At 35.2% G+C, this 20,875-nt stretch overlaps 3 non-coding genes across 3 annotated transcripts; all 3 read right to left on the minus strand.

The window, feature by feature from the left end:
- Positions 1–9,739: 9,739 nt before the first annotated feature.
- On the minus strand, positions 9,740–9,811 carry TRNAH-GUG (transfer RNA histidin (anticodon GUG)). The gene has a single exon. It is a non-coding gene; the product is annotated as a tRNA-His (tRNA).
- Positions 9,812–10,095: 284 nt separating this feature from the next.
- On the minus strand, positions 10,096–10,167 carry TRNAH-GUG (transfer RNA histidin (anticodon GUG)). Its single transcript has one exon. It is a non-coding gene; the product is annotated as a tRNA-His (tRNA).
- A 753-nt stretch (positions 10,168–10,920) lies between these two features.
- TRNAA-AGC (transfer RNA alanine (anticodon AGC)) lies at positions 10,921–10,993 on the minus strand. The gene has a single exon. It is a non-coding gene; the product is annotated as a tRNA-Ala (tRNA).
- Positions 10,994–20,875: the final 9,882 nt, after the last annotated feature.

The following is a 20,875-nucleotide window of genomic DNA, read 5'->3' on the forward strand; positions in this document are numbered from 1 at the left end:
CTGCATTCTTGGTTGATTAAATCTGATTAAATTTGATGTCTGTAGCTTTGGCTATATTAAATTTAATCCGATTAAATTTCATATCTGTAGCTTTGGCTGTATTAAATTTAATCCAATTAAATTTTTAACCTTGATTATTTCTTCACTCTAATAAGGAGTGAACTGCCCCTCGGATTAATCCCATCATTCCCATGTTCCAAAGAGTTTTTCACGGATTAATCCCATGTTCAAAACGGTTTTTCACGGATTAATCCCATGTTCAAAAGAGTTTTTCACGGATTAATCCCATGTTCACAAGGGTTTTTCACGGATTAATCTCATGTTCAAAAGGGTTTTTCACGGATTAATCCCACGTTCAAAAGAGTTTTTCATGGATTAATCCCATGTTCAAAAGGGCTTTTCAAGGATTAATCCCATGTTCAAAACGGTTTTTCACGGATTAATCCCATGTTCAAAAAAGTTTTTCACGGATTAATCCTATGTTCAAAACGGTTTTTCACGGATTAATCCCATGTTCAAAAGAGTTTTTCACGGATTAATCCCATGTTCAAAATGGTTTTTCACGGATTAATCCCATGTTCAAAATGGTTTTTCACGGATTAATCCCATGTTCAAAAGAGTTTTTCACGGATTAATCCCATGTTCAAAATGGTTTTTCACGGATTAATCCCATGTTCAAAACGGTTTTTCACGGATTAATCCCATGTTCAAAAGAGTTTTTCACGGATTAATCCCATGTTCAAAAGAGTTTTTCACGGATTAATCCCATGTTCAAAAGAGTTTTTCACGGATTAATCCCATGTCCAAATGGTTTTTCACGGATTAATCCCATCATTCCCATGTTCCAAAGAGTTTTTCACGGATTAATCCCATCATTCCCATGTTCCAAAACGTTTTTCACGGATTAATCCGAGGGGCAGTTCACTCCCATGATTAAATCTGCACTCTTGGTTGATTAAATCTGATTAAATTTGATGTCTGTAGCTTTGGCTATATTAAATTTAATCCGATTAAATTTCATATCTGTAGCTTTGGCTGTATTAAATTTAATCCGATTAAATTTCATATCTGTAGCTTTGGCTGTATTAAATTTAATCAAATTAAATTTTTAACCTTGATTATTTCTGCACTCTACTAAGGAGTGAACTGCCCCTCGGATTAATCCCATCATTCCCATGTTCCAAAGAGTTTTTCACGGATTAATCCCATGTTCAAAACGGTTTTTCACGGATTAATCCCATGTTCAAAAGGGTTTTTCACGGATTAATCCCATGTTCAAAAGGGTTTCTCACGGATTAATCCCATGTTCAAAAGAGTTTTTCACGGATTAATCCCATGTTCAAAAGGGCTTTTCACGGATTAATCCCATCATTCCCATGTTCCAAAGAGTTTTTCACGGATTAATCCCATGTCCAAATGGTTTTTCACGGATTAATCCCATGTTCAAAAGAGTTTTTCACGGATTAATCCCATGTTCAAAAGGGTTTTTCACGGATTAATCCCATGTTCAAAACGGTTTTTCACGGATTAATCCCATGTTCAAAAGAGTTTTTCACGGATTAATCCCATGTTCAAAACGGTTTTTCACGGATTAATCCCATGTTCAAAAGAGTTTTTCACGGATTAATCCCATGTTCAAAAGGGTTTTTCACGGATTAATCCCATGTTCAAAACGGTTTTTCACGGATTAATCCCATGTTCAAAAGAGTTTTTCACGGATTAATCCCATGTTCAAAACGGTTTTTCACGGATTAATCCCATGTTCAAAAGGGCTTTTCACGGATTAATCCCATCATTCCCATGTTCCAAAGAGTTTTTCACGGATTAATCCCATGTTGAAAAGGGTTTTTCACGGATTAATCCCATGTTCAAAACGGTTTTTCACGGATTAATCCCATGTTCAAAAGAGTTTTTCACGGATTAATCCCATGTTCAAAAGGGTTTTTCACGGATTAATCCCATGTTCAAAAGAGTTTTTCACGGATTAATCCCATCATTCCCATGTTCCAAAACGTTTTTCACGGATTAATCCGAGGGGCAGTTCACTCCCATGATTAAATCTGCACTCTTGGTTGATTAAATCTGATTAAATTTGATGTCTGTAGCTTTGGCTGTATTAAATTTAATCAAATTAAATTTTTAACCTTGATTATTTCTGCACTCTACTAAGGAGTGAACTGCCCCTCGGATTAATCCCATCATTCCCATGTTCCAAAGAGTTTTTCACGGATTAATCCCATGTTCAAAACGGTTTTTCACGGATTAATCCCATGTTCAAAAGAGTTTTTCACGGATTAATCCCATGTTCAAAAGGGTTTTTCACGGATTAATCCCATGTTCAAAAGGGTTTCTCACGGATTAATCCCATGTTCAAAAGAGTTTTTCACGGATTAATCCCATGTTCAAAAGGGCTTTTCACGGATTAATCCCATCATTCCCATGTTCCAAAGAGTTTTTCACGGATTAATCCCATGTCCAAATGGTTTTTCACGGATTAATCCCATGTTCAAAAGGGTTTTTCACGGATTAATCCCATGTTCAAAACGGTTTTTCACGGATTAATCCCATGTTCAAAAGAGTTTTTCACGGATTAATCCCATGTTCAAAACGGTTTTTCACGGATTAATCCCATGTTCAAAAGGGCTTTTCACGGATTAATCCCATCATTCCCATGTTCCAAAGAGTTTTTCACGGATTAATCCCATGTTGAAAAGGGTTTTTCACGGATTAATCCCATGTTCAAAACGGTTTTTCACGGATTAATCCCATGTTCAAAAGAGTTTTTCACGGATTAATCCCATGTTCAAAAGGGTTTTTCACGGATTAATCCCATGTTCAAAAGGGCTTTTCGCGGATTAATCCCATGTTCCAAAGAGTTTTTCACGGATTAATCCCATGTTCAAAAGGGCTTTTCACGGATTAATCCCATGTTCAAAAGGGCTTTTCGCGGATTAATCCCATGTTCAAAAGTGTTTTTCACGGATTAATCCCATGTACAAAAGGGCTTTTCACGGATTAATCCCATGTTCAAAAGGGCTTTTCACGGATTAATCCCATGTTCAAAAGTGTTTTTCACGGATTAATCCCATGTACAAAAGGGCTTTTCACGGTTTAATCCCATGTTCAAAAGGGTTTTTCACGGATTAATCCCATCATTCCCATGTTCCAAAGACTTCTCACGGATTAATCCCATGTTCAAAAGGGTTTTTCACGGATTAATCCCATGTTTAAAAGGGTTTTTCACGGATTAATCCCATGTTTAAAAGGATTTTTCACGGATTAATCCCATTATTCCCATGTTCAAAAGGGTTTTTCACGACTTAATCCCATGTTCAAAAGGGTTTTTCGCGGATTAATCCAATCATTCCCATGTTCCATTGACGTATAAGATTTGCATGTGATTTGATTTTATGTTATTACACTCATATCTCAAAATGTCATTTAACGCCCCTTTGAGTTTTTCTGTATCCACCATTGCAGCGAAATCAGTAAAAAGGCCCACAAACAATGTAAATAACATATAATACAGTAAATACACCAAGGGAGACCAGATACTAAAATATATTTCTTTATTTGAAAAGAAATACAGAAATAACATATATCTTATATTTTTCAAAGCAAAATAAAAATCAGGTACTAAAAAATCATATTTGCCAGGTGACAAGAAAGAATATAATTTCCCTCAGAACGAAACAATACTAGAAATCCCAGATCTATTAATACATAGAAATCGGAATAACAAACGGGTACTCTTTCATAGAATTTCTGCTAGAATTCATTCATTGAACAATAATTATAATGACTAGAGTAAGAGCCCTTGGATTTTTTTCGAAAATAGGAAAATAGTACGGCGTCGCGCCGAAGAAACGTTGGCGGCGGGTTGGCGCGCCGAAAAAATCCTCTATCGGCGGTAGCGCCGAAAATATGGGAAAAACCGGCGTGGCGGCGTGAACCGCGGCGGCGTCAGACTCTAGTACAAAGATTAAAAATGATTAAATCATTATTAAATTTTAAATCATGGTCATTAGGACACCCTGTAAAAAAGTGATCTTCCCCTCGGATTTTTCGACCGTTATTTGAAATTATCGATAACTAACGAGTCTAGGTGGCGCTGTGGTGCCACGCTCTTCTTCCACAAAATAGTGTAAAAAACGCTAATAGCGTCTGCTAATACGCTTTACTTATCTAGTTTTCGGTGGTAACCGAAAGAGGGCATTAGAGTTGAAAATTGTCCGCAAATCGGAAAAATAAAAAATTGATATATAAATTACTTTTTAAGGGTTTTTAATGTTTTTAACTTTTTATTGATATAAAATGTCTAATATCAGTAAACATACTACAAAACATTAATAATGTTACATTGTTAATCAGTTTAAACTAGTCTAGAGTCTAGAGGTTTAGTTTCACTTTTAGATTCGAAAAAGTGAGGTGAATTTGCCGCTTTATTTAAATTTGCAAACAATATATTAGACTAATCATAGAATATCAACTTTTTTTATTTTTTTCGGAAAAATACGGAACATTTTCCGGAAAAAGGCCTGGGTCATTTTTCGACTTACAACTCTAGAGGGCGTAGCGATAGCATACCGGATATATTCGAAAATAATTAATTTGGACAATAGGGAATTGATAATTTAAAATATAATTCAAACGCTTTAGAGTTAGGATGGAAGCGTGTTAAAAGGAAACTAAAAATAATGCATTGAGATTTTGATATCAAAATTAAATACCTTTGCGGATTTGTGCTAAAATAGTTTTTAAAATTTAAATACTATTAATGACGAAACGTTCAGCTAAATGTTAGAATAAAATCCTATTTTCAATCAAATAGTGTTCTTCAGATTCAGCAATATAAAATTTTTCCGAAATACGTATGTTTTTTCAATTTAATTTAATGCTTTTTTTAATAAAAACATTTAATTTACATTATTTTCTTAAATTTTTAATACTTAAAATTAAATGGTCTTTAAAAGTGTATATTTCCTGCAAATCAATCTTTATGGAAGACCCCTTCAATCTTTAAAATTTCCCAGTACAGTAGCGCCAAACATTTTTAAAGCCAAAGGCAAGAGCGGCCTGAGTTGCAAACACCAAATATCTGAGGTTATATTCCCTTTATTAGTAATTCTTTTTCAATTGTCTACCCCCCCCCCCCTATGAACCAAAATCCTGCCAACGCCACTGATTTGTTCACCGGTCTAATTTGGGTACTCAAAGTTATCAAAGTTCTACTTCGGTAAATATGTTTGTTTACATATAACCCTCGCATAACACCATTACCCAAAATAGAAAGTCTAATCATATCTGTACTAAATATCCGTAATTGGCATAAATATAGCTACGAAAGGACGTAAATCGGCCGACTGTGTTGCATAGCGCGTAAAAATAGTCACTGCCGACAGTGGCGAGATCGCTCCAGTCTGACTATCGCGGAGTTAATTTTTCACTTTCCTTCGCGGGTCCCGTTTTATCAGTTTCGCGGCGTCTTCCCTATCGGTAGCTGCGGAATAGAGCGAATAATCAGAAGCGCAATATTTCAGCGTCGAATCAAAACGTGCCAAATCGAAATTTAATCTCGATATTTTTTCGGAGCGCGGCGAACGATCTATGAACTATTAGGCTGGATGTCTTGTTTAATCATTACATTTAGCCCCCCTTTTCCCGCCAGGGCCAAGAAAAAAAAGTAATAATAATAAAAAAAAGAGTTTAGGTGACAAATATCGAAGAGATGGTAAAACGCTCTGCTTCCGAGAGCTCGAAAAAATATTTTCTTTATAAACTTCTGCTTAATTCTTTTCTTTTTTACAGATCGCTTTCTTGTTTCTGGAGGCAGCGATGATTTATGCGGTCAGCCCCGAACAGATTCTGTTTTTCCTTCTTCCGAAATTCCGAACGATTTTGAGGCCCACGATTAGTGGTGACGTCATAATCTTGTATGACTGTAGCAGGTGCCGCTCCCCCCCCCCCCTCACAACACTATTCATCGCGTTCAAATATATTAAAATGTCGTTGCCTACGTTATGATAAAGGCCCGTGCAAGGGATATTTCTTTTAGCTAAAAAGCACGCGGTGGGCGCGCGCTCTTCAGTATTTCTCTAAAGTCTATATAGTTAGTTTTTGCGTCTTCCGTTGCGTGGCTTTGTCGGTGGGTAAAGGCGTTGCCTACGTTATTATAAAGACTCGTGCGCGCGATATATCTTTTTGCTAGAGCACGTGGTGGGGCGCGCGCCATCGTATTCGCGACCGAATCGAGTCTAGGTGGCGTAACGGCGCTAGCTTCTCCTAGTTTGCGCCTATGATTTAGCGTCTGCTACAGACAAATTAAAAAGTCATATGAACGGTTTTTTCTTAAATAAACTTATCAAAATATAAGCAAACGATACAGAAAATATATTCAAATGCAAGTATTATTATTTATGAAGTCAAATTTACGAATAACGACGAGGATAAATAATCAAAGGGGGCGTAGCAATAGACTTTAGTCGATAATTCAAAATAACGGTCGAAAAAGCCGCCGATCTCACTTAGGAATCAGTATATATATAATAAACATCCTACATTTTCGACTAGGACTATTAATCTGCGTAGTACGTTTTTGCGTCTTCCATTGTGTGGCTCTGCCTACCTTGTTATAAAACACCGTGCGATGCATGGGAAATTATTTCCTGGCATTTTAGGTCGACAATTTTGGCCACTAGGTTATCTGGTATCTGGAATCCGTTGCCTAGGCAAATGCAAAATTTCAACTTTCAAGAGTCAATACTCACAAACAAATATGGCGTTGTACTGGCAGGGTTGGCAAGAACCATTCAGACTTGTTTAAACCACCCTGGTAAAATACCACTTTTTATTAAAAAAATATTGAGAAATGAAAGTGAAGTTTTCCAAAAACCACCAAACCCTCTCAAAATTAAAAAAAACGATACAAAATAACCAAATTCAATAATACCGCCCAAACTTCCTAAAAAAAAACAAAACAATCATCCAAAAACCACCAAACCCGCTCAAAATTAAAAAAAAAACGATACAAAATTACCAAATTCAATAATACCGCCCAAACTTCCTAATAAAAAACAAAACAATCGTCCAAAAACCACCAAACCCGCTCAAAATTAAAAAAAGATACAAAATTACCAAATTCAATAATACCGCCCAAACTTCCTAAAAAAACAAAACAATCATCCAAAAACTACCAAACCCGCTCAAAATTTAAAAAAAAACGATACAAAATTACCAAATTCAATAATACCGCCCAAAATTCCTAAAACAAAAACAAAACAATCGTCCAAAAACCACCAAACCCGCTCAAAATTAAAAAAATATACAAAATTACCAAATTCAATAATACCGCCCAAACTTCCTAAAAAAAAACAAAACAATCATCCAAAAACTACCAAACCCGCTCAAAATTTAAAAAAAAACGATACAAAATTACCAAATTCAATAATACCGCCCAAACTTCCTAAAAAAAACAAAACAATCGTCCAAAAACCACCAAACCCGCTCAAAATTAAAAAAAAACGATACAAAATTACCAAATTCAATAATACCGCCCAAACTTCCTAAAAAAAACAAAACAATCGTCCGAAAACACGAGTGTCTCAATCCCGATCCTGTACGCATCTCTGATTCGCTCTTTTTCTCGTCTGGTTTCGTGGCGTCGTCTGCTTTTTGTGGTTATATAAACTATCTTTTACAAACACATTTTTATCTTGAATGTATAAGAACTTGACGTGTTAATTTCTTAAACACCATTAAAATTTTCTCATGCATATTCAACTTTATTTTCTGTTTATTATAGTATCAAATGTGATAATTTTTGACTTTACTAAGTTCATGTCAATAAAATTTACAACTCTAAAAAATATTTGCTAAATTTAGGTTTGAAATTTTAGTATCAAAGGCTCAACCAAATCTGATGTTTACTAACTTTACCAAATGTGTTAATATTTGACTTTACTAAGTTCATGTCAATAAAATTTACAACTCTAAAAAATATTTGCTAAATTTAGGTTTGAAATTGATGAAGACACTAATAGGCTAGTGTAGATGTAATATTTAAAACTATGAAACATGAAACGCACCTTTTTAAAATAAAAAATAATTTTATAGTGTACGATAAACCGTTGTTTTTCTATATAATTACTAGAACTAACTTTTACACTAGTCGTGGAGTACCAAAGTCATATGATAATGATGTTAAAATATCTGTAAAATTTAATTTTTTAGTCTTTAACTGTCAGTTTACTAATCTATTTTACAAAATGTACAACCCTGTATTTTAAACTTCCCTAAATTTGATAGTGGAAAATGCAATATATTTAAAATTATATTATATTTTCATAATATCTGTAAATAGTCTTCCCTACACTGTCACAGTTTACTGACTTTATTTTCTAGAAATTGTCACCCCTGAAATAGAAATTTAGCTACAATATAAATTTGGAAATTGAAGAAGTCCGCTAATAGCGGAAAATGCTATATTTTTAAGAAATGTTTATGTACATGTATAATTTTTATTAGTCCTTCCAAGAATGTATTTAATTATATTCAGGGAGAATGAATATGTCGAGATTATTTTTAACGTTTCTCCAATTCCATATTCATTCTCCCTGAGTATAAATAAATACATTCTTGGTCCTTCCTAATCTGTTAAAAATTATTGATGTATGATCTCTTTTCAAATGACTGGTTAAAGACGATTAAATTCTTTAGAACAAAACCCGCAACAATAATTTTTATCCATCGTCGATAAATTAAATTAAAATCTCGATAAACGCGAAAATGCATATTCGTTAAACAGAAAACGCCACGAAGCAGACGAGAAAAACAGCGAATCAGAGATGCGTACAGGATCGGGATTGAGACACTCGTCCAAAAACCACCAAACCCGCTCAAAATTAAAAAAAAACGATACAAAATTACCAAATTCAATAATACCGCCCAAACTTCCTAAAAAAACAAAACAATCGTCCAAAAACCACCAAACCCGCTCAAGATTTAAAAAAACGATACAAAATTACCAAATTCAATAATACCGCACAAAATGTAAAAAAAAAACCAAACAATCGTCCAAAAACCACCAAACCCACTCAAAATTAAAAAACAATAAAAAATTAACAAACTTGCTCAAAATTTAAAAAAAACGATACAAAATTACCAAATTCAACAATACCGCACAAAATATCAAAAAAAAAAAACAAACAATCGTCCAAAAACCACCAAACCCGCTCAAAATAAAAAAAAAAGATTAAAAATTACCAAATTCAAAAATACCGCTAAAAATTGCTAATAAAAACCAAACAACTGTCCAAACATTGTCCAACCACTTTTTCTAAAATTTGGTTTTTTGAGATTCCATCTTTTGAAACTACGATAGTGATTTCGGTAGAAAAAAAAGTGCAGGGAGAAATACATTGGTTTCAAAAAATATGGTTTATAAATAAGTAATTATCCTTACGCAGTCTAGGGCTGAGGCTTAATGGCTTAATTCGCTGTTAGATCTCACTTTTGTAACGATTGCTTGTATCTACGAGCCGCTTTACTCTTAAGAGTTTTGAAAAACCCGCGCAGAGTTTATCGGATAGCTTTCGCTTTTGGAACCGAGATGGCGCCACTTTTTTAAGCAGTTTTATATTTAAAATAAAAATGGCTATAAACTTCAGAAAATTTAAATTGTAAACTTCTCGCGTTGTATAATTAGAACTGCAGCAATCCTTTTTTGAAACAAAAATTTTCGTGCCGTGACCAGGATTCGAACCTGGGTTATTGCGGCCACAACGCAAGGTACTAACCACTATACGATCACGGCTATCGTTCCACGACGTCATTTCAGCATTTAGAGATACTTGAGGTAAAAACCTCTGTGAGACCTAGTTTTAATTACCGACGTTATCAGTGCTCTTTCGTACTTTGATAAGAAACGCGTAATTTTTAACACGAAATATTTCTTCAATAGCTTTTTGTATGAATGAAAAATAATGTCTTATTTTTTCTCATTAATATTTTTAAATGGGAAAGAATTTCAAATTAAAACAATATGCAAATTTTATCTAAAAAGGGAACAATATTTTAAGAAAAATATTCGGGATCGTGTGCCGTGACCAGGATTCGAACCTGGGTTATTGCGGCCACAACGCAAGGTACTAACCACTATACGATCACGGCTACGAGTCCTCATGTTAGACGACACAAATCGTTTCATGCCAAACGAGTGTCTTGGCCGGGGAGGGGTACTTGAACTTGAAAGCTAGTTTTTTTTTGTACAACCGATGGCGCTCAATTTAAAACGCTTAAAAGGAATATTATATTGAAATTTTTCTTTACGGGACAAACCAGCAATTTTAGCAAAATGTCAAAAGCCATAGCAGTGAGTTTTGGCAATATGACGTCACAAAAAATTCTATTTTTAAAAGATAAAAATCTATAACTATAAGTCTTGAAGTTTGTCCTTTTATTTATTTATTTATTTATTTATTTGTTAGCTCTAGTACTTTAAAATTTTAACTCAATTTTTAGGGCCTGCTTTCCAACTAAACGCGCCTGATTCCAAATACCAGACATAGTTATTAGTCTAATTCAATTTTACTCATAATTCAATTTTATTTTACTCGACTTGGAACTTTCGCCTCTTTGCTTCCCTTATCTCCTCTCATGAGTTCCTTGCGCCCGTCCCGACCTTTAAACTTTTTTAACGGGTTAGTGTGAAATTCGTAGAAGGGGAGGTTTAGTTGGGATTTTAAAGTAGTTCAGGACTTTTTGCTAGGCGTGTGTTGCGTTTTTATATCAACATGGCATTATTCTTATTTCGTGGTGACAAAAGTAAAATTTCTAGACATAAAATTTAAATATTAAAATGAAGTTTATTTGTGGTGAATTTCACATTTCAAAACCAATTGTAAATTTATAAAAAGTAAAAATTGGAGGCGCCGGGCATCGATCCCGGTACCTCTCGCATGCTAAGCGAGCGCTCTACCATCTGAGCTACGCCCCCAGTTGGCAATAGTGTCGAATAAATTCAACACAATTCAATGTTTAGAAAAAGATTTCTTATTTAGTAGGTCAAACACCACCCTTTGCGAAAACTAACATTATATCCTCAATAATGAGGTCAAGCACCCGATATGCTCAAGAGAGATTAACGGCGGACGGACGAAGACAACGGCACCCATAAACCGGTCGCGGTTAACGGACGCCGAAACCGTTTTAAAACTAAATCTCGCGTTATAAAAGTAACTTTTATTAATCGCCATAATTTTTGTTATTAGAAAAAGCCGCCAAAGCGTTTCTTTTTTTTGCGTTTCCGCTTTCAAATAGCCCCATAATAATAATAATTGCGGCGAAATACCGTTTTTAGGGTGTCCACCCCCCTCTCCGTGAGTCGCGGCTAGAATCCTCGTCTTACAAACTACAGAATCCATAAACAAGACGCAAAAAACGCTGACATTCGTTAAACCCCTTCTCCATCCCCCCACCCTCCGCGCGCGCACCGTTAAAAATATAGATTAAAAGGTCGCTTCTTTCAAGACCCATAAAGAGTTAAAACGATGTCCAAGTGACGAGAAAATATTCTCTTAAAACAAATAGACGCCGTTCCGCCTTTATCGTCACTGTCAACTTACTTCGGAGGGTGGGTGGGCCGTGCCCTATATCTTCGCGTACGCATGCGCGAACTTGTTTGCTTAGACAAGGATCACGTAACCGAGAGACAATAATTCGTGCAAGTTGGCTTTTTTTTCAGCGTTGCCAGATCTTTGAAATTATCGTACCACGGCCAAAAACGTTTCGATTTCAGAAAAAAAAAGTATTGTAGGCCTGAAAGCTTGGCGATAAATTTAAATTAAACTTGGTTGAAGCTATGGTCAGGGTCGGATTAACACTATTGGGGGTCCTGTGCAAAGTAGAATTTGGGGCCCCTAAAAATTGCAGACCTTACTTTTTGACTTGAAATAATAATATTAAAGAAATGGAAAAACATTTATTTAGAAGACGGAAATAAAATTTATAATAGCGTTTAAATCAAGTTCGAACTATAGAAAAAATCTTGACTAAAACCAAAAACTAATATTAAAAAAATTGCAATTTCAACCGCTTTTTTTTTTCAATTAAAATTTTATCGTACATCATCATACTTAGAGACTGAATTATCTAAAATAGCGTACTATATAGTACGCCGTTTAAATTATCGTACGTTCCAAGAATTAACTCAAAATTATCGCCGTGTACGATAATTATAGTACGTCTGGCAACGCTGCTTTTTCTTTTCTTCTTGTTTTTGAATGCGCGGGGGGGATTTCGTTTTTTCCTACAACGCGTAGAAGTTGTTAAAGTCGAATTTCGAAAGACACTGATGGGATTTTTTCGAGGTTGGAAGCAGAGAGGGGAAGAGAGACCATTATAATAAAACCTAATACCGGCGTCGTTTACGCAACGTTAATACAGCGGTCGTTAAGATATAATAATTCAAAATTCTTCGCTCTCCAAAAACGTGTCTTGTAAAAGTGGGCGCTTACGGGTGTTCGCTAATGTCTACTATAAATAGTTTGAAACTTGGGTAACAATATTTCGGTATGGACACGCGTTCGATTGCCCACAGAGCCATCTTACGGAGACATTTGTTCTTTAAAAGGTTTCTAAAAATATAGGACTTTATAGGACTATTTTTACAAAATTATATTATTTTATAGGACTATATACGCTATTTAACTTACTAAATTTATGCATTTAAAAACAAAATCTATATTTATATAAATAAATCTTTGATTTTCACTTAAAAAAAACTATTTAACCATTTTATCACAAAAATATACTAGTATAGCTAACCATTTAAACAACAAAAATATACTAGTAGCTAACCCTGTTAACAATAACAAGTATAGGGAACTAACACTCCATAGCTTTGGCTTTGGCCGCCATGTTGGGTAGAATTTTTTTTCAATAGGGAAAAGCATGGGTGACGTCGTGAGACGTAGAACTGTTAGCTCCCTATAGACTAGAATGACTTGGTATAGAAATTTATCCTATAGCTAAATCTAGCAATTTAACTGAGTGGCTGGATTTGAAATGAGCAAAATATCAATATGTAATTTAGCAAGTAATTGTTAAACCACTTGATATTGTAATTTTGCAAGTAATTGTTACACCACTTGATATTGTAATTAAGCCAATAAAATATATTGAAATTTTACGAGTGTAAATCTTGGTGTAAATTAGCCTTGAGAAAATGGTGGATCAAAATTGATTACAAAATTTTATCAACAAGTCAATTTTACACATCCAAATTCGACTTTGATCAAAATAACAATCCAAACCTGTCATATTTGATCCAAATTACATTGTATAAAATTCAAATTTACTCCGATTTGATAAAAAATTATTTGATCCAAACAGAATTGACTCAAACTGGATATGTCATGATTCCAAAATTTGGACATTTGATCAAGTCATTTGACCAAATGTTGACCCAAAAACTATTTACGTAAAAAGACAAAAAAATATTCGTAGAAGTTTATTTACTACTGGTGATAATTTCCGTGGGACCTTTTTGCGGAGTAAGTGAAATTGGTCGGTGGGCGTAAGGGAGAAGATTGGGTGTCAAGTGTCGAGTCGGCGGCGGCGAAACTTCAATCGAATATACTTCGAAGGAAGAGAAGTCAAAAGGTCGTGGCCTGCGCCCATTGCGGCCCGCGCTGGGTCATCGACGCTCGTCCTAAGACACTTTCAGTACTACGGTTTTTACACAGTTTGAAAAATAATTTCTTTTTCCTAGGAAAAGTCTCTTTTTGTTTTCTTAGCAGCATCCTGCTTTTAGCTTTAAGATGGATTTTCTCCCCTTCCACAAGTGCCTCCTCAGCCAGACATTTTCATATTTATATTAAAAATTCCGCTTTTAATCGAAGTAAAATTAAACTTTTTTAGTTTAGTTGGAGAGAGATCATTGAAAGGTCAAATGTTTTGAAGCAAAAAATTATGAAAATGAGGAATAAAGCATTTTGAAAATTTTAGTTCAAAATCTTCATTTATTTTCCATTTAATGTATAGAGTAATGCAGTACGATTCTTATTACATGTACCAATGTGACGAAGCCTAATTATTTTATATGATCAGAAGTTAATAATTCGTATGTTTTAAGAGATAAGTATCCTTCTCCTCCACCGTTTTTTAAAAAAAAAGTTTCGGACTTTTTATAGTAATTACATAGAGAAAATATGCTTTACAAATCAGGAAATATCCCTACGCAGTCTTATTTGTGCATTTTACATCGTTAGTCTTAGCATAAGTGAATAATATTATTACATAAGTGTGACACTTCCCATTCTTCGTATTCAAAAGTTTTACTGAGAGCTATTCACAAGACAGACTGCATTACGAGCTTCGTAAAATATTCCCTAAAGTAACAAACTTATGGAACAATATTGTAGACTCAGGGTATCACGTAACAATTAGATGTTTACCCTATACTTTTCCCCCAAAATTTTGGACCTATGCTATCTGAAAAGGCCTATTGTTCCGAATACAAAATTATTAAAAACAAGAATAAAGCATCTTGAATATTTAAAGTCTGAAGTTTCATTTCATTTATTCTACTAAATAAAAAATTGTCCCCCAAAATGGTGACCATTGCCTTAGCAACGGATTTATATTACTCTATTGAAATCACTCTCACGTTTAATTAGATATTTCAGGATTTTTCAGGAGGGGACAGAAATTCAATCATACGTCACGCTATTGCTAGTGATTTTCAGGATAATACACAGAACAAAATATTTTCGCAATGTCATCCGATTCTGAGTTGGTATTAGAAAAATTCGTGAACTTTTTAGCTCATAAAATTTCAGGGGGGGGGGGGTGCGCCCCCTTGCCCCATCCAAATGACGTCCCTACCTTCTGATAATTTCGATGTTAGAAATGTAAAATTAGGCGATCCACTGTAAATATATAACTTAATACTGCCTTTAAAAACGTTTTCAAGGACAACGTAAGTTTTTAGGCAGATTTCTAAAGCGATTGCCACGTTGTATTTTTGTCGAACGTTTTTTGTCAATGTCATCCAATTTTTACAGAGTTCCACTTTCTAATGATGTAAAACCAGAAGGTAAAACGAATAAATCTGGTACGGGGAAACCTTCTTAAGTACTCGAAATTCGTTAACTGCAGCGAAACATGTGCCACACGGATTTCCTTATCTTTACGATACCTGCTTCTCTATTGTTCTATTGTTGAGTCCACGTGGGGCCCATACGACCAGTTACTTTGTTACATGAAAGCCCAACATGGCGCGCGACAGGCCCTTTAAAACTCTGCTGTAGGGGTTTTGTATGGACAACTACTCAAGTATACATCGGGTATAATTACTAGAAGCTCCTTCGAGTCGGTACAGCTCTCAGATGTCATTTTGAAACTAGCTTCGAATTCATTGTCGTTTCTTCGAAAAAGGCGAGATTCTCGGAAGGGGTTGGGTGTTGTGGACAATAAAACCGAAGAGGCTAGTTCCTCTGCGACAAAACTAACAGCCTACGGTACGATTGAAGTGTATTTTCTCGGATACAATTAGAAGCAAACACGTGTCGGCCGTACGAATTTACCTGCTAGCTGCTTTTCTGTTATTCGCCGAATACAATGAAAAGGAGTTTCTTTGTCGCGTTCAGGAAGAATTACAACTTGGTATTTGAAGGTAATGAGACACAAATGTCGACGAGAGTTATATACGACCATGTTATGTATTATGGTACCATTCTAGTAGCTCTATGGCGATGGTAATAATTATGACTTTATGGGGTTTTTTTCTAGGAATCTGGAGACGATTTTGGAAACTACCAAGCGTGAGTTCTGAACAACCAATTGGTGTTTTCATAAAAAATTGGGAGTTCAGTTCAGCGCGTTCCAGTTCTAAAACTGTCGGCGCGATTTGCGTGAGTATACGTCAACAGGCTGGCAAACCTGTTTCCCGAAAAATCAATAAAAACCAAAGACTACAGACTGTTACATGTCCCTTCCTAGAGTATACCACCTCCTAGGCAGTTCTTTGATGGCGATTTTATGAAAGCAACTATTGAGTATATAAAATTTATAATTCTTCTTCGTGAAATACTGGTGTTTTAGAACATTTTTTTTAATTTAGCATAATTATAATTCATCATTTATAAAAATGTTTCATGGCTAAGGCGGATCACGAAATTTAATATTTCTGCCCTTAGAATAGAATAGAACAATATAACTGTAATATTCCTTTATTTAGTAGAATATTAAACTAGAACCTCTATTTAGTCGGTTATGTAAGAATAACTAATCTAGACGTTAGTTAACGTAACAAAATATAAGCTTTAATGTGCTGCGACGTTATTACATATTTTATACAAATAAAACTGTCTCCGGTGCGGTAGTGATGACGTAACTTCTCGCAGAAGGTTCTCTTTTAGTTTAGAGTCCAAGACTACAACGCCATCTCGTGCTACCGACATAAACTAAATTACAATATATATCAATAACCATAAGTCTATAATATTGTTCCATAAGTTTGCCACTTTGGGGAATATTTTACTGAGAGCTAGTAACGAAATGATGTCATCACCAGAAGAAAATCTCCCCCTAGCGAGGTGCTGTCAAAGGCTACGTGTGACGCGGAAGCAAGGGGACACAAAACGGCGATGAAGCCCGTCTGTCTTGTGAATAGCTCTCAGTAAAACTTTTGAATACGAAAAATGGGAAGTGTCACACTTATGTAACAATATTATGCACTTATGCTACGACTAACGATATAAAATGCAGAAATAAAACTGCGTAGGGATATTTCCTGATTTATAAAGCATATTTTCCCTATGTCACACTTATGTAACAATATTATACACTTATGATATAACTAAATAACACGATGAAAACTGTAGAATATATAATTATTAAAACCATTCTAGTTTATTTCGCTTTATAAAATCCTACAACTTCTTCAAAGATTTTTCTAATAATTTTAATTTTTCGGCGTTGAAATTAATAAACGCCAGGAACTCCGTTGTTCCGATGGTGCCGCGAAAATATGAATGACACCAACTTATATTATTCTATTAATAACTTCATTTTTATCGTAGATGAGATGAATAGGGCACTCTTTAAGGAGGCCTTTGGGGCGCACGAGAATGTCACGCTGTTGATAAGACCACACAAGCGGGTTCCATTCAAAAGACGCGAAAAAGGGTGAACGGCGAGGCTTTCCCGCAAGGCTCTCTCCCATGTTTGTTTTCTCTTCCGCGTAAGGGAAGATGCAAGAATACGTTTAATGTAAATTCTGAGAGTTTGAAGACGTGGCTCGTGAGGGGAGGCGGCTCTTCCTTTCCGGGTGAAGGGTTCTGAAGAGATTTCGGAAGCCGCCGACGACCATCTCCCGACTACTTGGACGACAACACGTGCGCGTCCTAAACATCGCTTTTAAATACGGAGATTATCTCCAACTACAGCGGCGTAGTGACATAAGTCTATTATGAGATTTGTTAGACGTATGACACAGCGGGGGCTTGGTAATTTTATGTGTAGGATTTTGAAGCCGAAAATTATTTCGGAAATTTGAATCTGGTTTTGAGGCTAAAGAATGAGTTGAGATTTTAAAATGTGATTTTGAGATTTTAAAGCCTGCTTTTCTGATTTAAAGATATGGTTTTCGGATTTTTAAAGCATATGGTTTTTAGATTAAAAAGAATGCTCTTTTCGTATTAGAAAGAATGATTTTCCGATTTTAAAGTAGGATTTTAAACTATGTCTTAAAGATTCTTCAATATTTGAAGATTCTTCAATATTTGAAGATTCTTCAGATTTTGAAGAATCGTTTTCAGACTTTGAAGATTCTTTTTCAGATTTCGAAGTATGATTATCAGATATAAAAATATGTCTTTTAGATTTTTGAAACCCCATTTTAGATTTTTCGTGATACATCCTGGGGAGACAAAATAAAATATTCATTCTGACAGAATTATAATATTGAAATCCATGTCCGATGCATACTTATAAGAGGCGCTTGTTATAGACTTATGATAGAAGGATAGACTTCCATCTCAGCGTCCTCTTTTTCTTTTGGAAGGCGAAAGAATGAAATCCTTTGTTTTTTCAAGAGATCTTCGTATTTATCTTTAAGCTTCTCAAAGTCTGATTGACAGTTGGAATTGCCGGGAGCCCTCCACTACATTTATAAGCCTCCAATATCCTCCGTTTTGTCAAATTGCGAAAATATATTTGGTTTTCCGGTGAATAATGTTTATGAGAAATTGGAAAAACAAAATCTAATATTAAATGTCTTTAAAAACAAGAGCTGTATATAACCAGAAGTATATAGCTCAATACTAGAAGAATATAGCTCAATACCGATGATGTTATTCTCGTGATTCATGCAATTTCGAGACCGTATTTAGGCTGGTGAGAACGTATGAGTGGATCCGTTAACGGAAGCAAGAAGTACTACCATAAGTGTATTATATTGTTATCTAAGTGTGAACACGGTTGAAGAGGTTAAAAAGACCAAGAACGTTTGGGGAAACTAAAATATTTTTATTTATTAAGTTAAACCGATACGAGGAACTTCGGCCGATAGGCCTTCAAGGCGAAGTTACTTACATAAGTGTGACACTTCCTATTCTTAACATGCAAAAGTTTCACTGAAAGCTATTCACAAGACAGACTGCATTACGGGCTTCGTCGCAGTTTTGCGTCAGCTTGCAACGCGTCACACGTAGCCTTTGACAGCGACTTGCTAGGAGGATATTTTCTTCTTGCGATGACTTCACTCCGTAAAATATTCCACAAAGGGACAAACTTATAGAATAATATTATAGACTTATGGTACTACCTAAGTCAAATTGAAATTAACAAGTAAGTATTTATTGATACTTAGATAGAATGACTAATTGACTATGTTGGAACGATCCATCGGCAATATGGCGAAAGGGATATCTCAGAAGATAAAACAAAATTCTTATCACCAACTCTAGATGGCGACATACAACATACAATTGCGTAAATGGAGTGTTTGAGCTTGAAAAAGGAGCTTAGGTCTCGGCTTAGGTAGTACTCTAGTTAGTCTAGTACTCTAAAAGGTATTCTCCTACATTCTCAGTAACCTAAGTAGGTTCTTGGGGGGCGAAGAACATCATAGTGACTTTCCAAAACTATTACATTCGATATGATTCTCGAATGGCGGAAACCGCGTTGAAAAATAATAAAAGGTTGTTTGTTATTAAATTTCGAAATTTCGATTTATTGAGGTTACAGCGACAGCTGCGCCCTCTTCGGAAATTTTTACAAGCAACGACTAGCGTCCTACTATTCTCGTCCGGTGCCATGGCAACCATTCTAAGGGACGCACCGAACGCACGCGTCTAAATATTAATCAAAATATAGGTGTTTTTGCGTTTTCCGTTGCGTGGCACTGCGGGCGGGAGAGGTAAAGGTAGCGCCTATGACCTAGAGTCTGCTGTTGTGAAATTAAAGAAAAATTACTCAATCAGGGTGCCGACAGAATATTTTTAGTTCCTTTAAAGGAATTATAGGAAATTTATCAGTGAAATATAGGAAAATATAGGAAGAAAATTGGGGGAAAAGGAAAATATAGGAAGCAAATTGGGGGAAAAAGAAAATATAGGCAGAAAATTGGGGAAAAGGAAAATATAGGAAGAAACTTTGGGGGAAAAGGAAAATATAGGCAGAAAATTGGGGAAAAGGAAAATATAGGAAGAAACTTGGGGGAAAAAGGAAAATATAGGGAGAAAATTGGGGGAAAAGGAAAATATAGGAAGAAACTTGGGGGAAAAAGGAAAATATAGGGAGAAAATTGGGGGAAAAGAAAATATAGGAAGAAACTTGGGGGAAAAGGAAAATATAGGCAGAAAATTGGGGAAAAGGAAAATATAGGAAGAAACTTGGGGGAAAAGAAAAATATAGGAAGAAACTTGGGGGAAAAAGGAAAATATAGGCAGAAAATTGGGGAAAAGGAAAATATAGGAAGAAACTTGGGGGGAAAAGGAAAATATAGGCAGAAAATTGGGGAAAAGGAAAATATAGGAAGAAACTTGGGGGAAAAAGGAAAATATAGGCAGAAAATTGGGGAAAAGGAAAATATAGGAAGAAACTTGGGGGGAAAAGGAAAATATAGGCAGAAAATTGGGGAAAAGGAAAATATAGGAAGAAACTTGGGGGAAAAAGGAAAATATAGGCAGAAAATTGGGGAAAAGGAAAATATAGGAAGAAACTTGGGGGAAAAGGAAAATATAGGCAGAAAATTGGGGAAAAGGAAAATATAGGAAGAAACTTGGGGGGAAAAGGAAAATATAGGGAGAAAATTGGGGGAAAAGAAAATATAGGAAGAAACTTGGGGGGAAAAGGAAAATATAGGGAGAAAATTGGGGGAAAAGAAAATATAGGAAGAAACTTGGGGGAAAAGGAAAATAAAGGCAGGAAATTGGGGAAAAGGAAAATATAGGAAGAAACTTGGGGGGAAAAGGAAAATATAGGCAGAAAATTGGGGAAAAGGAAAATATAGGAAGAAACTTGGGGGAAAAAGGAAAATATAGGGAGAAAATTGGGGGAAAAGAAAATATAGGAAGAAACTTGGGGGAAAAAGGAAAATATAGGCAGAAAATTGGGGAAAAGGAAAATATAGGAAGAAACTTTGGGGAAAAGGAAAATATAGGCAGAAAATTGGGGAAAAGGAAAATATAGGAAGAAACTTGGGGGAAAAAGGAAAATATAGGAAGAAACTTGGGGGGAAAAGGAAAATATAGGCAGAAAATTGGGGAAAAGGAAAATATAGGAAGAAACTTGGGGGGAAAAGGAAAATATAGGCAGAAAATTGGGGGAAAAACGGAAGAAATAGGAGACAATTAATTATACAATAAGAAAA

This window comes from Leiobunum rupestre, chromosome 8 (assembly GCF_980474605.1).
Source record: "Leiobunum rupestre chromosome 8, qqLeiRupe1.1.hap1, whole genome shotgun sequence".
Taxonomy (NCBI): Eukaryota; Metazoa; Arthropoda; class Arachnida; order Opiliones; family Sclerosomatidae; genus Leiobunum; species Leiobunum rupestre.